Here is a 17,252-nt window from a genome sequence, read left to right on the forward strand (position 1 = left end):
ACCTGTGAGGATCTGGGCTGCCTCACACCCTCAACTACCAGGGGGTAGAGTAGGAGCCCACTATCTAGCAGCACACTTCCAGTGAAGGGAACATTCTGGACTGGTTTTGCTCAGCAGACAGAGTAAGTCCCTGCCCATTACTAAAGCATGTCCCAGGAAATGTCAGACTCTTGCCTATCACATTTGTCTTTTTTTGTCTGAGAAGGCGTGCTCAATGGGGAGGAGACAGAGAGGAGAAACCTTCCTCCCCTGCATTTCTCTTCATATGAAGAAAATACCAAAATGTTGGTGTTCATTCCCTCCTCTATGAGCCAAGATGCAAGACCACTTCCCAACACTACTATTACTATTTTCCAGGCCAAGCCACCATTGCCTCTTGCCTGGATTGCTGTGGTAGCCTCCTCACTGTCTCCTTCCCCACTTCAGTCTATTCTTAACCTTACAGCCAGAGTGATTCCATGAAAATAGAAGTTAGCCTGTATCACTCTTCTCTTGGAAACCCTCCATTTGTTTCTCATCTCAGAGCAAAAGCCAAAGGACTTACTTTGGCCTGCAAGGCCCCACACCACCTAGATTCCCATGACTTCTCTGACTTTATCTCCCACTAGTTTAATGTGGCAGACTCACGACAACAACTGGTCCTAATTCTCCATCCCTCACTATACTCACACCCTTTGCAGTGTGACTTCGACAGTCTCCCCCAAAAGAAGTGGGATTTGTTCTCCATCTCTGGAAACTAAGTTGGTCTCATGAATTTCTTTGGTCAATAGAATGTGCCATTGTTTCAGTTCTGAACCCAGACCTTAAGAGGTTTTGTGTGCGCTGTGTACTCTCTCTCCTCCCCATCTCCTCTCTCTCTCTCTCTCTCTCTCTCTCTCTCTCTCTCTCCCCCCCCATTCTCTTGTCCTCTTTCTCTCTTTCCTCTCTTCTTACTTTCTTTTTCCTTTCTCTCCTCCTCCTCCTCCTTCCACACTCCTGCTATGACATAAGAACAGAACATCAACCTACTGGAAGATGCGAGGCACACAGACATATGGAGCAGAGCTAAGTCAATCCAGTTGTCTTATCTAAGACTGAGATGTGTGAGGGAGCCCAGACAAGATCAGCAAAACTGTGCTGACTTGTAGCTGACTGCATAGGCATTGAGTGAGCCTTGACAAACTCAGCTCATCTTAGCAGAACCACCCCAGTGATCTTTAGACTCATGAGTAAAACTAAATGATTGTGTGCCACTGAGGTTCTGAGGTTCTTTGTTACTCACCATTCTTATGAGATAGATGACTGATACATTCCTCTGCCCATTCTTCTCCAGCCATAATTGCCCTCTGGAAAACAGCAGTCACATTCCTACCTCAGAGGCTTTGTACTTGCTGTTCCCTCTGGCTAGAGTCCTCTTCCCTGACCCACCCCACCCCCAATAGCTGCATGCCTTGATCCTTAACCTCCTTCAGATCTTCTCTCCAATGTCACCTTCTTAGTGAGATCTTGTCTGGACATATATAATATGATCTTCTAACACATCCTTTTCTCCCTTTTGAACTTAAAAACATTGTTTTAATGTTTATTTATTTTTGAGACAGAGAGAGAGAGAGAGAGAGAGAGAGAGAGCAGGGGAGGGGCAGAGAGAGAGAGGGAGACACAGAATCCAAAGCAGGCTCCAGGCTCTGAGCTGTCAGCACATCCCAACGCAGGGATCAAACTCATAAGCCGTGAGTTCACGACCTGAGCTGAAGTCTGACGCTTAACCGACTAAGCCACCCAGGCGCCCCTCCCTTTTCAACTTTAACTTTCTCCTTAGCACTTGTTGCTATCAAATATATTTTACGTATTCCTTATTTTTCTTGCTTATTATCTAACTTACTCGAAAGCTCCTTGGAAGCAGGGATTTTTGCCCTTTTTTCATTCGTTACTCTATTCCCATGCCCAGAATTATGCCTGGCACATAATAACACAATACACATATTTATCAAATAAGTAAATGAATGAGTGTGACTTCTCCATGGAATGATAGAGATGATCGGAAAATGTTTTCTTAATTTTTAAAAACTGGAAAAATTAAAAATCCCTGAATTAAATTTGTTTTATCTAAGTTCTCTTCCACCGCCATGATCGTAGTCACAGCCACCCTGACCTTCTGTCTGGATTGCTACAATTGCTTCCTAACTAGTTTTTCTGCACCTGTCCCTGCTCCATATAATCTATCACAGCCACGGTGGTCTTTTTAAAGAGAAAGCCCTGACTGAGACGGATATCCTTAGCATTGCCTAACAGGACCTGAAAGATTTGCTCCTCCCTACCTCTCCACCCTCAACTCTTCTTGCTAGCTCATCGGTCCTAAGGTTCCTTAAAATTGCCATGACCCTTCCTGCCTCAGGACATTTCCATGAGCTGTTCCTACCCTCAGGGAATGCTCATCACCATCACCATCATCATCATCATCCCTTTGCCCAGTCAACCCCTATTCATCCTTTTGATCTCATCTCAAGGATTATTTCCTCAGGAAAGCCTTCATAATTCAACGTTTTTTTTCTTTAAAGCACACAATACGACTTCTAACGGTAAGTTTGTGTGGCTTGTATGATGTCTGCTTTTCCCAACATCTTGTAAACTCACTGAGGACTTAAGCTATTCACCAGGTCATTTGGATGAGTTTGGCCTCAGATTCACCTAAGCCCTTTGTAGAGACTTGCAGTGTCAAACAGGAACCCGTGAAGAAAAGAGCTTTTGCATAAGGAGTTGAGTCTTCCAGGAAAGACTCAGCCCTGATGATATTTTTGTTCCTTTCTAAAGCCACAAAGGTCTATAAACCATCCCTCCCCGTGACCACCGCCAGTCCATTAGCAGTAGAAGCCAGAGAGAATATTTACATTCTAAGGGGTTTGTACTGAAGAATGACACCTCTCGTCATTCTTGCAATGTCATGATTTATGCAATCAAGTCTTGCTTTAAAGGACAGCCATTAGCCACAGGAATGGGCACAGCAAGAACAGCAGAAGCAGTGGTGATTAACTCTAGCTGGGATTTTAGTCTTCTATTGCCGTGAACAAGTTGCCACAAACTAAGCAGATTAAAGCAACGCGAATTTATTATCTTACAGTTTCGTGGATCAGGATCCAAAGCACAGCTTCACGGGATCCCAGCTCAGGGTCTCACAGGCTGCAGTCAGGGTCAGGCTGTAGCTCTCATCTGACACTCGAGGTTCTCATCTGAGCTCATTCAAGGTGTTGGCAGAATTCAGTTCCTTGTGGCTGCAGGAATGAGTTCCCCATTTTCTTGCCAGCTGTCAGCTGGGAATCATGCTCAGCTCCCAGAGGCCAGTGGCTCTCCTTGCCACATAGGCCGTTCACCACATGGATGTTTTTAATTTTTTCCAGGCCAGCTGGAATGTACTGTTCTGACTTCTCTGTGACCAGTGGAGAACGCTCTCTGCTTTTAAAGGGCTTACCTGACCAGGTCAGGTCCACCTGATAAGCTCCCTTTTTGCCATATAATATAACATAACCATGGGGGTAATATTTCACTGTATTCAGAGGTCCTTCTGAACTCAGGGGGATTAGACGGGCACCACACTGGGGGATCCTGCCTACCACAGGCAGCTAGGATCGCTGATCTTAATAACAAAAAACTACTGAGGTTATATTCTTGCCAACACTGTGCTAATTACATTTCAGCATTTAATCTTTAAAATAACCTATGAGGTAAATTCTATTACTCTCCTTGTTTTACAGGTGAAGAAACTGAGGCTCAGAGGCCAGGTGACTTTGTCTAATTTCACACAATCAGTAAGAAGCATAACCTACATTTTGAACTTTGGTCTTTCTGACTCCAGAACTCATTCTTTTTCACTTTACCTCATTGAAGCTGGTTCTCCTGTAACCAGCAGAATGATGATTGTCAGTATTTATGGCTATAAATACAGGTAGTCCTGCCCACACCTCAGGAAATAGGTTCTTCATAAAAATGTTCTTAATTAACCTTTAATTAACTAAAATGTGTTATCCATATCCTACGAAGAACTCTAGTTGATAATCACTTTAAACTCTTAGTGGAGTTATTGACTCAGGTATAAACTGGTGTTAAAAGCTTTTGGCATAAGGTTATTGGGGCACCAGACATTTGTATAGTGTTGCCAAAATAACACCACCCAGTTTACCTTCCAGTCACAAGGGTGAAACCTTAGTGCTACAATGGAAGGGTAAGATTGCCATTTGCCTTAAGTTCAAATGCTAGGATCCCTAATGGTGGGTCGGTCAGAACATACTTATCTTACGACAAAATGCAGTATGAATTTCACATCTCCTATGATACAATCTAGATAACAAGGTTTAACCTGAATTCGTTATGACTTTGCGTTTGACTTCCATTTTATGAAAAATTAAGTGGGTTAGAGAAACAGGCTCTAGAGAAACACAGAAAAGGAACTAGTCACATCGAGAAAATGGGATGTTTTATAGATAATTGCCCAAATCCATGTAACAAGCATGATATCATGTCTTTTGTCTATGGCAAAAGAGCTTAAGAAATATCCATGTAATGAGAATCTTGTATATTCATGCCTGAATTGGTCCTTAACTGGACAAACCAGCTAGAGAGGACATATGGGGGATGACTGAGGAAATAAAAGGTGGACCAGGTATGAGATTAGATGCATTGACATGGAAAGTTCCAGATTATTAACCTTAGAAAGAAAGCAATTACAAAACAGTCTGTAACAATTTAAAAAATAGTATATTTCTCATTTTGAAAAAGATATGTAAGAATACATAAAAATTCTGGAAGGGTATACAATAAGATTACCAGTGGTAATCTCTAGTTGGTGGAAATAGTGTTTTTATTTTATTTGTTATTTGTTTACCAGTACATGTGATGCTTTGCAATTATAAGATACTTTAAAAATATATATATGTTAAAGTTTATTTATTTATTTGAGAGAGAGAGCAAGCGAGAGCAGGAGAGGGGCAGAGAGAGAGGGAGAGAGAGAATCCTAAGCACGCTCCATGCTGTCAGCACAGAGCCCAACGCAGGGCTTGATCTCATGAACCATGAGATCATGACCTGAGCCAAAACCAAGAGTCGGAAGCTCAACCAACTGAGGTGCCCCAATGATAAGAGATTTTTAATTTAATAAAAATGAAAGAAAGTCATCAGTATATAAGTTTTAGCCTAAGCCATGGGAGTAAATGAGATTGCTCAGGGAAGGGGCTATCCAGAATAAGAGGGCTAAGACCACAGCATTCAAAAACATCAAGATTTCAGAGAGAAGACCAAGGAAAGAGAGCTAGTCAGAGACTGAGGATGAGCCATGAAAGAACAGAAGAAGCAGGAAGGCCAGGGAAGGGGAGGTTTCCAGAGGAAAGGATAGTCAGGTGTATCAAATGCTAAGGATGCGCAAGCAGGATGAAGAATAAAAGGTCACTGACTTCACGGTAGGAAGTCAACAAAGACTTTTGCACGCGGAGGGATAAGGAACGAGAGGTGGTTCTTGTAAGGAGTTGGTAGTGGGGGAAGGACACAAGACAGCAAGTAGAAGTCAGTCGTGGTGCCCATCTTTGCACAAGGAGGTAAGCAGCGACAAGTTGCCACTCAGGTGTGTTCCAGGTAAAGGAAACACTGGAACACTGCTCCTTTACCCAGCGAGAGTGGCGCCCCCTGCAGGATGTAAAGGGAAGGCTCTATGAAGCCAGCAGAGCAACAAAGAGTTAAGCAACTTGTCGGTAGATTGGAGAAGGCCAGTGGGAATGGAGAAATTGAAAACCTAAGACTCGAGAAGGCAGGATCATTTATAGCACAGGATGCCCAGGCCACAGAGCAGGGAACCGGGTGGAGCACAGAGGAGGCCGGTGACCCTGTGCAGGACTGAGGCTGGCTTCCTCTGAATCAGAGTGAACGCTCAGGAGCCAGGACCAAAACCGGGCAACTCTCACCTTCTGTTCAAGTCACCAAACTGGTGATGATTAACAATGATAAGTATACTTGGAAAGCAGGTTTTCTAAGGGACAGTGTGCTGGTGTTTAAGTTCTGCAAAGCCACATTAGGAGGCACTAGACCATGTGGGCCTCGCACATTATTGGAGCAGGAGGCTGCCCACATGATGGGATTTGAGGGGTGGTCCATCACCCCAGGAGTATCTCCCATGGGTTTTTCTTAGTGATAGGTGCTGTGATGAGTGAATAGACAGTGGAAGGTTTGGGGTCAGTAGATGAGTTTATGGTCTATCCTTTCTGTCACGTATACTTTTTGAACTTCAGTTTGACTTGCTTCAGTGAACGTTTATCAGATACCCACAGGGCAAAAAGGGCACTGTTCTCAATACAGCCCATGACATTTCATTTGATCCACAAACTGGGTGAAGGGGCTGGAATAATCTGGGGCTGTACCTGCAATGAGAAATAGACAACAGTTCTTGTGTGCCCGGATCAGAGAATTGCCTCCCTGAAAAAATAAGCCTGAAGAAAGAACAAAGGTGCCATGTTCAGTCTGATCCTTTCCTTTCTTTCTCTGTACTCTCTTCCCATCGCCCCATCACTCAATCAGAAAGCCCCGATGTCCTCTGGCCTCTTCTGCCCCATCCAGTCCTGCCTTGGTGCTGCTGACCACACAGCAAACTGTCCCCGGGTCAGCAGGTCTCAGATGTGCCTGCAACACTCCAAACTGGGGCTTCACAGAGACCACAGACATCTTCCGGGGGACTCAGCAGCTGCTCAGGTCGTGCAGCTCAGAGTGCATTAATCAAATGTTATTATTCCCCACCGCTCTGTTTGCTGTGTCAGTTAGATCTGGGACAAGCTGTTGGTCAGAGGGTTTGCTCCCCGGTGCCTGTTTGTAGACACCCATCTTCCCAATTTATCCTTCAAGCAATACTTTGTAGGACAAGACCGGTATCCCCCATTTTCCTCACAGCTTTAGGAACTCTGGGGCTTTGCACCAATGTGTACAAGGTGTAGAGATTCCAGCCAAGAGAAGAGAGTGGGAAGGAACACTGCAGCGGGAGGGAGGGCTGGAAGGTGCTGGGCCATTAATTACAGCTCAGTGGGGACAGAGAAGGAAACAGCAACTCGGAGTGGAGCTCCAGAGCAAAAGCAAACAGGAAGGTTTTAATGAGCAAGTCCCTGAGAGGAAATGACTCAATGGTTTGGAAAGAGTGGGCTTCAGAGAGGCTGGAGGCAACATGTGTGGAGCCCCATCCATAGGGAGGGAGTGGAGTCAGCCGGAGGCAGGCAACTGGGGAGGGGCATGCAGGACTTTCTTTTTGGCACCCAGAGATAGCAATCAGCCTGTCCACTGGGGGCTTTGCCCCACATGTCCATGGGTGGCAGTTGGAGAAGGGAGTCTCAGGGCAGGAACAGCCGTTCCATCTGCAGCAAGGTTGAGAAAACCCTCTTGATTCTCAGTATGGCGGTGCGGGGTGGGGAGGGAGGCTGAGATTGCTTGGTCAAGGATCTGTTTGGAAAAGGTGCTGGCACATCCTGGGGCTGGGCTGCAATGAGGGATGCACAACAGCATTTCCAGGGTCTGGAACACAGAACTTGCTCCCTAAAAAAAATGCCGACAGACGAGCAAAGACGATCGTGTTGCAGTCTTGGTGTCTGCATCAGAGAGAGAAGCATTTTCTGATTCAAAAGTCAGGGCATGGTATCTGAGAAATTTTTTCCCCTAGTTTCTGAATTTCTGCACATGGAATGCCTTAAGATGGTATAAAATGAGACCATACTTATCATAAATGTACCAAAATGAATTTATTAAGAATTGTAAAATTGTATGAAATTGGAAGTGCCCTGGAGAATCTGTCATGAATGAACAGTGTGTTTTGAAACAAAGCCTATCTGAGCAGAGCTCAAGGACAAAAGTCTTCACAAATCATGAATTCATTAGTTTCTTCATGAATCAGGAGTTAGGGGAGAGGGGAAGTGGGGAGAACAAGTTCCCTTCTGCGGGGTGGGGGGTGTGGGCGGAGAAGCTAAAGTCCCTCTGGTGTGTTCAAGGATGTGGATGCTGGGGCCGGGGACCTAGCCTTGAGCCCTTGCTCTTGAGCGTCCTAGCTGCGTCTCGGGCAAATCTGAGCTCCCCGATTTGCAAAGTCAGGACCGCACTGAGTCCACCAGGTGGCTGTGAGAATTCCAGCCATTCCACTGGGTACCTAGACCAGTACCCGGCATGGATGGGGCATGTCTAAGATAGCAGCTCCTTTCCTCTCTCCACCCACACTGAGTGATATAGGGAAGGATGTCCCAGCTTGGAAAGGTGTCAGTCACGGAAAACACCCTGCAGTTTAGCAGACATTTGGGAACTCCATCCGAACCACTCCTCTCAGGCAAGTGGGTGAGGAGAGAACACGGGGCAAGTCAAACTGTCTGCTGCCCAGCACCCACCACAAACCAGTAACGGGTTGGGCTTCTCACTGGCTGGAAACCAGCACAGAGAGGAAGCAGCAAACACTATGAGAGGAAACAAAGTTTCCTGTTCAATGAGGGGTGAGCAAGAACCTGGCGATTCTGGAAGAGCAAAAGAACAAGGGCAGCAAAGGGAGGAAAACATAAACAAATGAACTGTGGAGCACCCGGGGTGCATTTTATCATTTTATCTGACCGGAGGAGCAGCCTGTACAGAGAGGATGTGGGAACCTCGATTATGTTACAAACCATCAGGAGGAACTTCCAGCCTTAGCTGATCCAGCAGGCGGCTCTTGCAGCAACTTAAAAGGGCATATAAAAGCCACTCACCAAGGCCCTCCTGCAAGGGGACTGGGGGAGGTCTTGTCATTTCCACCCAAACCCGGCTCTCAGCGCTGTCACTTCTGCATACCCTGGCTTTTTCTAAAAAGGTCTCTGTCTTTTCAATTTCATCATTTACACCACTTGCTTCAATGATTCTCAACTTGGCATGCTGCTCCATGATTTTGCTACTTTCTGAGTCACATGCTTTTTACCTACATTACTAGTGGGGCTTGGGGTCCAGCCTCTGAAGGAGGTTGCCAAAGCTTCCCATTCCTTTCCCAAGGCTAGCCAGTGATGCGTGTTGTCAGAAACACTCTCTGCCTCAAAGTCTCTTTTTCTAATTCTAGATAATCCTTGGAGAAAGATCTCAGGCTGGGCCATGACTACCTAAGAGTTCAAGACAATTCAGATGAATACGTATTTGGGCATCTAGATGTGGCCGGCACGATGGGGGAGTCCAAGGTGAAGACTTAGCCTCGACTCTCCAGGGCTTTGCTTCCTAGAGGGAAACCATATATAGGGTCTATTTGTTTTAATGCTTACTAAGCACTAAAGTAAAACGGGTTAATTCTTGGTGTTTTATTGTATAAGTTAATATGAGAAAGAATGAAATCTGGCCCTTTGTAGCAACGTGGATGGAACTGGAGAGTGTTACGCTCAGTGAATTAAGTCACACAGAGAAAGACAGATACCATATGTTTTCACTCTTACGTGGATCCTGAGAAACTTAACAGAAACCCATGGGGGAGGGGAAGGAAAAAAAAAAAAAAGAGGTTAGAGTGGGAGAGAGCCAAAGCATAAGAGACTCTTAAAAACTGAGAACAATCTGAGGGTTGATGGGGGGTGGGAGGAAGGGGAGGGTGGGTGATGGGCACTGAGGAGGGCACCTGTTGGGATGAGCACTGGGTGTTGTATGGAAACCAATTTGACAATAAATTTCATATTAAAGAAATAAATAAATAACATGCTAAAAACATAAATGAAGCCTAACCTAAAGCTACACTAGGTCTCTTACAGGCAGGACACGTGCCAGGTAAAAGAGCAGGCTGCTGGCGCTCTTTCCAGGCTGTGGAGGAAGGGTTGACCAGAAGTGCCCCTTTCCCAGGTGAGGGACTATGTCCACAGATTCCTGGGAACCACAAGCAGGTTCCAGGAAGCGTTATCACAGAGGAGTTTGGGAGGGCACCAAGGAGCACGTGTTACTGAGAACAGACGCTCTTTCTCCAACTTTCTCCTGCTTACCCTGCTAATCCTGGTTCACAGAGACCTTACCTCCTATTGCTCGTCTCCACTTTAGTCACTTATTCAGGAAGCAGCAGATTTGCCGTGTGTCAGCTACTGTGCTAGGCTCCGGGGACTCAGTCCTTGCCCCCAGGGAACTTGCACTGGAGAGGACCATTGCGTTTGCACTATATTCTCAGCTTCTCATTCTTTTCCACAGATGAAGTCTTTAGAATCCTGCATGGGATTCCCACCCTCACTTTTGCAGATAAACAATCAAGCCTCCTTTTATTTACTCAACCACATACCTCGAAGGGGACGTGCACGAGGTGTGTCATTTTCTCCAGGATTTTTCTTGGTGCCATCTGATTCTAGGCCAGGAACCTGCAAAAAGCAAGAACTTTGGAGTGAGGGAGACATGGATTGGGACAGTGAAGTGCCTCACAGCAGTGGATGAATCTTCCCAGGGGATTTTGGGCAAGAGCGAGTGTTAGCATTAGTAGAGGTATTGTGTAACAGGACACGATGGCTAGGACGTCGGGGATTTCCTGATAAGGCAAGCAGGTCTTATTTTCTAGGGTAAGGTAAGCTAGTTAAAGCTGAGTTGGAGGACTGTGATTGGTGTTTGTTAAGTTTCCTTGACAAGTGCTTCCCATAAATGCAGGCTGACTTAGGTTCAGATTTGTGATGTGGGCAGGTCCACTGAAGTGGCCTCCATTTTGTGGGTCCCCAGATACAAATTAACATTATCATATTTTTGGTTGGGTTCCTTGGAAGCAGAGCCTGAGGCAAAGTTTTGGGGACATGTGATTTATTGATTTATCAGGAAAAACTTGTAAGTGACAAAGGGAAGCAGAAAAGTGAAGGAAAGAGTAGAGCAAGGATGTGGTCTCAGAAAATGCCAGACGTGATCCATAGAAAACTCTGAGGCATAAGTGATATCACAGAAATCTTCTCACCACAAAGCAAGAGGGCCAGACTTCTGTGGGTTGGGAAGGGGTGTGTGTGTGTGTGTGTGTGTGTGTGCGTGTGTGTGTGCGCGTGTATGTGTGTGGGTATGTGTGGGTGTGCGTGTTGGGGAGGCTTGACCTCACAGCTGAGTCATCTTCCATTAGCTGTAAGGGAAGCTGTGAGCTGTTAGCACATGGCTGCTGTAGGATGGGTTCACCAGCATGGTAAAAGGGACGTGGGTGGGACAGCAAATGAATCCATCACACATAGGTTCAAATGCAGCGTTCACCTTCACAAGTTAGAGTGACCATTATATCAGGTGATTGTGAAAAGCCCCTGGTACAGTAACTGTCCCTCCCTCTCCCTTCAGGCACTACGAGGCAGAAGATCTTGACAGACCAGCCCAATCCAAAAGCCTACCTGATTCATATGCTGGTATGGCAAGAAAGTAAATCCATCACTGAAACCTTATTCCTCTGTACCTCCATCCCCAACCACATGGAGGAATCCAGCCTGCACCTGGTCTCCTGCTCACCCAGGGCTTTGACTGTTGTCACTGCCCCCAAAGAATTAGTGTCTTTCCTGCCTAAAAGTCGGTCCTTTTGATACCTCTAGAGCAGTATTTCTCAAACTAGTAAGCTCTAGTTTATTGGGGGTTAGGGAATGGCAGGTAGAATAATGTCTCTCCTAAAGATGCCTACACCGTAATTCCTGGAACCCGTGACTGTGTTGCCTTACATGGCAAATGGAACTTTGCCGATGTGACTAAGAGTACGGACCTTGAGATGGGAGGCTATCCTGGATTATCCAAGTGGGCCCAACCTAACACATGAGCCCTTAAGTTGAAAATCTTCCTTGGCTGTGGTCCAAGAGAGATGAGACAGAAGAAGAAGGGGGAGAGATTCAAAGTTTAAGAGGGTTTTGACACAGGAGCCAAAGAATTCGGGAAGCCTCTAGAAGAAGCTGGGAATGGCCCTCAGCCAGCAAGAAAACAGAAACCTGCTGTCCTATAACCACAAGGAATTCAATTCTACCAAGAACCAGAATGACTACGGGAATGAATCCTCTCATTGAGCCTCAAGAAAGAAATACAGGCATACTGACACCTTGATTTTATTCTGGTGAGACCCACATCAGACTTCCAATCTACATACTGTATAATAATACACTTGTGTTGTTTACGCTGTTAAAGTTTTGGTCATTTGTTACAGCAGCGATAGAAAACTAATGCAGAGGTCTTGATCAAGTTAGTTTAGGAAATGATGCTATAGATTATAGAACATACTACTCACCTTGTTATGAGAGAGTCATAGTAAAAACAAAACCAGTAACAAAACATTAATTGAATCAGATAGCAGATAACTTGTTCACTACAAAGGGAGAGGCTGATGCTATCTTGATTCATAATTCTGTGTTCTGATAGCATCACATATTTTGTGCAAATAGAGGGCCGCAGACCCACAGCATCACGTTCCGTTGTCATAGTTACTCTCTGAAAAGAAAGATGCCCTGACAAAGACCAGATTGGCTGCAGTAAGGGGTGGGAAGGTACCCTGAGGGTAGCCAGATGCTTCTACATTCATGTCAGAGACATTTTTCCGAAGTTTGTATGCAGTCGGCTCTGTCCCCAAAGGAAAATGGTCATTTACATTTAGAAAACAGGAAGCCCATATTAACGATGGATACTTTCTGTTGAGAATTTGTCCTTCCATCCTAACACTTAGGAAACCAAATATCAACAGCAAAAAAAAAAAATGTTTTGAAATGGATTTTGCCTCAGATTAAGCACAACTGCTGGCAACTTCATGTACCTCATTTCTTACCCTTCTCCAACTCAATTCAACTCAATCTAGCTACAGCTTCCTGTATGAACACACCAAGCTTATCCCTCTGCAGGGACTTTATACCTGCTCTTCCCTCAGCCCGGATTGCCCTTTCTTCAGATGTTTGCATGCTTCACTCCCTCCCTCCTTCCCTCTGTTCATTCAGGCCTCTGTTCAAATGTTCCCACTTCAGACAGGTCTTCCCCAAGCACTTTATCTGAACTAGACACTGTCTCCAATATTGTCAATGTCCTTTCCAACTTTATAGTTCCTCATGGCATTTCTGTATTTATTTGAGTAGCTGGTCATTGTTTCCTTATCAGATTGTAACCTACATGAAGGCCAGGCCCTTGTCTCTTATTCACTGCTGTATCCCTGGTTTCTGGCTTGTGGTGAGTACCTCATGAGATTCAACATGTGTTGACTGAAGGCATTTCTTGGAGTCTTGGTTCTCCACTGCCATACTAGTCACCCTACCTCACCCAATTTCTTCCAAACCCACGTTCTTCCCCTAGTCCAATGCAATTGGTATGGAAGATCGTATATTTCAAAGAGAGTCACCGTAATGTGTATCCCAGTTCACATGTCCCTCTTACAAACTGATGTTGATACTTCTTTGAGGAGTGTGTTCGTGTTCTCTCCTCTTGAATCCAGGCTGGTCTGTGACTATTATGGGACTATAATGGGACACCATGTGACTTCCAAGTCTTGGTCATAAAGGTGAGACAGCGTTTACCTTGTTTACCTCATTCTTAGGTCTTTCCCTCCAGGAACATGGCCCCCATCCTGTGTAAAATCTCAAGCCATGTGGAAAGGCCATGTGTAGATATCTTGACAGCTGAGCTAAGGTCCCAGATGACAGCCTGAGGTCCCAACTTCCAGACATAGGAGGAAGCCTTTGAGATGACTCCAGCCCCAACCACTGTCTGACTACAACTGTAGGAGAGACCACAGTGAGAACCACAAGCCAGTCAGACCCCCAAAATCCTTGGAGGACAATAATAAAATGATCATTCTTGTTTTAAGCCAGTAAGTTTAAGGATGCTTATTCTGTAGGAATAAGTAACTGAAACAGATGGGATATGAAATGGTCTATTAGAAGATCTGATTTCTAACCTGTCTTCTGTGCCATTTACACTTGCCAGTCCCTCTTCTTCCCAAAGACTATTTCCAATGTATCAAACCACAGCAAAAGTGTAGCCATCTCTTCTAACCTTCACCCTAGGGTGATTTAGTGAAATGTGCTTATCTTCAGGAATTATGCTTAGAAAAAAAAAATATATATGTATATATATATATATTTGGTATATATATATACATATATATATACATATATATTTGATATATATATATACATATATATATATTTGATATATATATGTATATATATATCAAGATTTTCCTATTATCACAATTCAGAATTTTCCTAGATTCAGCCACTCTGAAGATTAATAAGTCACCTAGGACAGCTGGATTAATGAACTTCGCCCCATTGTTCGTCTTCTCAGGCTCAGCCCCATGCCACTTCCTGGTGGCAGTTCCTTTTCCAGCAGCCTTATCAGATGAAAGCCAGTCAAACTCACCTCTGCAGCAGGGGCAACCCCTCCTAAAAGGGTGCTCAACTGCTTCTGCCTACCAGTACTTACTCAAGGGCAGGGGCAAATCCCAGAGCCCCATCACCTCACTTGGCTGAACCCCATCTGGGAGGGGTATTTATCTGCGGTGGGGTTGGATAACAAACTTGTGGTCAGACCCCTCAAATGCAGTTAAGCGCTGAGTCTGGAAAATAAGCTGGAGATGGAAATATATGCAAAAAAGTACAGTGTCTGTCGCTGGGGGAAGAAAACAGGGAGACTGTATGGGTAGGGGACATAGAATGGGTCAGTCTGATGATAATGGGTAAAATCATGGGGTCTGGGTTTAGGTGGGCCTGAGTTCTAATTCTGAACCTGCAACAAGTCCCTCAGGCTTTCTCAGCCTCAGTTTCCTTAGCTGTAGAGTGGAAGCAGGAATAGAACCGCCTCATAGGGGTGTCATATGGACAAAATGGATGGTGTGTGTCCAAGCCAGCACTGGGAAATGCTCAGTCAATGGGAGCTCTTGTCTTTCACTGGTACAGACCAATAAGGCTGTATGGGGAGTTGGTTAAGGCTGTTAAGAGTCTATACAACAATGTATGGAGCCAATGTGGGGAGCTCTGAAATGGGCAAGCCTCCCAAGTTGCCTCAGGAATGCTGGACAAGAGTCTTGGGCCTTTTATATTCCTTTTCCCCTGCCAGGACTTCCACCATCTCCTCTGGAGTTGCCGCTCTTGCATAACTTTTGAGCCACTAAAAAGTGTAGGCCTCTGGGACTGACACCCTGGGAAAATCCTGCCTCCATCCTCTCCCCTATCTCATCTGAAGGTTGGCTAAGGGGCCAACTCACAACACTTAACATAAACACCAGAAAACCCACTTAATGCCCTTGGTTTCCCACGAACTAGTGGTGGGACAGTGGCATTTGCACAAAACGACATGTACTAAAATAGGCAGCTTGAAATATTCCTGGCAGATGGTGCTAAATATAGACACAGTGACAGATTGGCCCCACAGCTCTTCCCCCGAGCGTTAAGAACGTGCTAGAGCCAAGAAGCTCCTCTTTTCCGGATGATTGTGGCAACAGCCCCAGGCTCTCACCATGCCAGAAAGTTGCTAAGATGTAGAGACGGGAGGTAACTCTGAGAGTGAACACCAGCACCGTGATGTACAAGGTTCCCACATACCACGAGTGCTGGAATGAAGAAAAACGTACATATACAAAGTTCTGAGGGACTGGAACTTGTTTATTGGACCTTCTGAAGGATCAACTACTCTTCCAAGTGGTGTCTTTCATGAGCAAAAAATCGCTGAATGAAAGTAGAAACAGTGTACGATGGTTGAGAGTGAAGGTTTGGGGGCTCAGGGTGCTTGGGTTTGAACCCTGGTTTTGCCCCTTAGTAGCTATATGAGCTTGGCCAAGTTACTTAACCTTCTGGAGCCTCCTTTTTTGTTTAATCTGCACAATGGGATAATAATAATATCTATTTCGTGTGAAGATTAAGTAACAATGTATGTAAAGGCCATGCACAATGCCTGGTACAGAATAACTCCTGCTTGGATGGCAGCTATTTTTTTTTTAAGTTTTCATTTATTTTTCAGAGAGAGAGAGAGAGAAAGAAAGAGAGAGGGAGGGAGGGGCAGAGGGAGAGGGAGGCACAGAATCCAAAGCAGGTTCCAGACTCTGAGCTGTCAGCACGGAGCCCGACATGGGGCTTGAACTCACAGACTGTGAGATCATGACCTGAGCTGAAGTCGGACGCTTAACCAACTGAGCCACCCAGGCACCCCAGATGACAGCTATTTTATTTAACAGACTAGGAAGGAGAGAGAGGTACCTAAATGGCCAAAGAGTTTTAAGGCTTAGAGGTGTTAAAAAACAAAACTCAAATGAGTAAATTTTAAAGATCTTATTGGCTTTACTCAATGATTCATGAATCAGGCAGCATCCTATCTGGCAGATAAAAACGAGCTCCAAGGGGCTGTACAAAATGAAATACTTTTACAGGAGAAGGGAGGAGGACAAGAAAGTTATACCAGCACAAAGCAAATTGGTAGTGGTAGAGTCACCTGTCTTTTTTTTCCTTTCTGTTGCAAAAGTTAATGTGCTTCATCAAACAGCTTCTTAAGGGGAATGATTGAAACCAGTGCTCTACAAGGGCACTTCCCTAAGTTTTTCAAGATTATAAATGGCCAAATGTTCAAAAATAATAATTGGAAGTATCATCTGAAGCTTGGTTACCATTTCACCCAATTAAAAAAAAATTACTTTACGGTCACCTTTCGTTAGGGGATGATAGGATCTGTCAAGCAGATTATCCTACTAGTGCTGACCAGGTAATTCTAGATTGACTGGTTTAAGGTTCCACGCCAAGGAAAGGCTGAAACTATAATTAAGTAGTAATTCTTGGTTTGGTGATTTGGGGCTTAGCATAAGTGACTCCATTTTGGGCCTATTGTCTCTTTTTAACAGAGGAATACTTTGGATAAGAATGAAGGCAAAATTAAAAATAAAGTCAAGCTGCAATATTTTCTATATCCACTGAGATTGTATTCAGAATGGGCAATACCAAAAATAGCTACCTAGTGGAAAGTGATCACTCAGTGGGTAAGGTGCTGGTGTGTGAGAGGCTGGCTTCCATGGAAGGGAGGAGATGTTTACAAAGGGCTCAGTCATCATCTTAAAAGGAGGGGCAAACCTATCTCTTCATAACTGATAAGAACTAGGACTTTGAACCCTGTGAAATTTGCTATCTGACTTCCACACAGTAAAACATTTAAAAACCAGGAGGACTTTCTCTTAGATTTTAATGATAGCATATGCCAGTCTGTTGCAGATGAAAGTAAGGGGTCCAGAAGATGGGCCTGTGTTCTGATTCTGTCTCTGCTGCATGTCAGGCTCTGTTGTGGCTATGCTCCGGTCTCCTTCATTCCAGTTTTGTTCACGACAAGTTCTGGAGTTAGAA

Source organism: Panthera tigris, chromosome F3 (assembly GCF_018350195.1).
Source record: "Panthera tigris isolate Pti1 chromosome F3, P.tigris_Pti1_mat1.1, whole genome shotgun sequence".
Taxonomy (NCBI): Eukaryota; Metazoa; Chordata; class Mammalia; order Carnivora; family Felidae; genus Panthera; species Panthera tigris.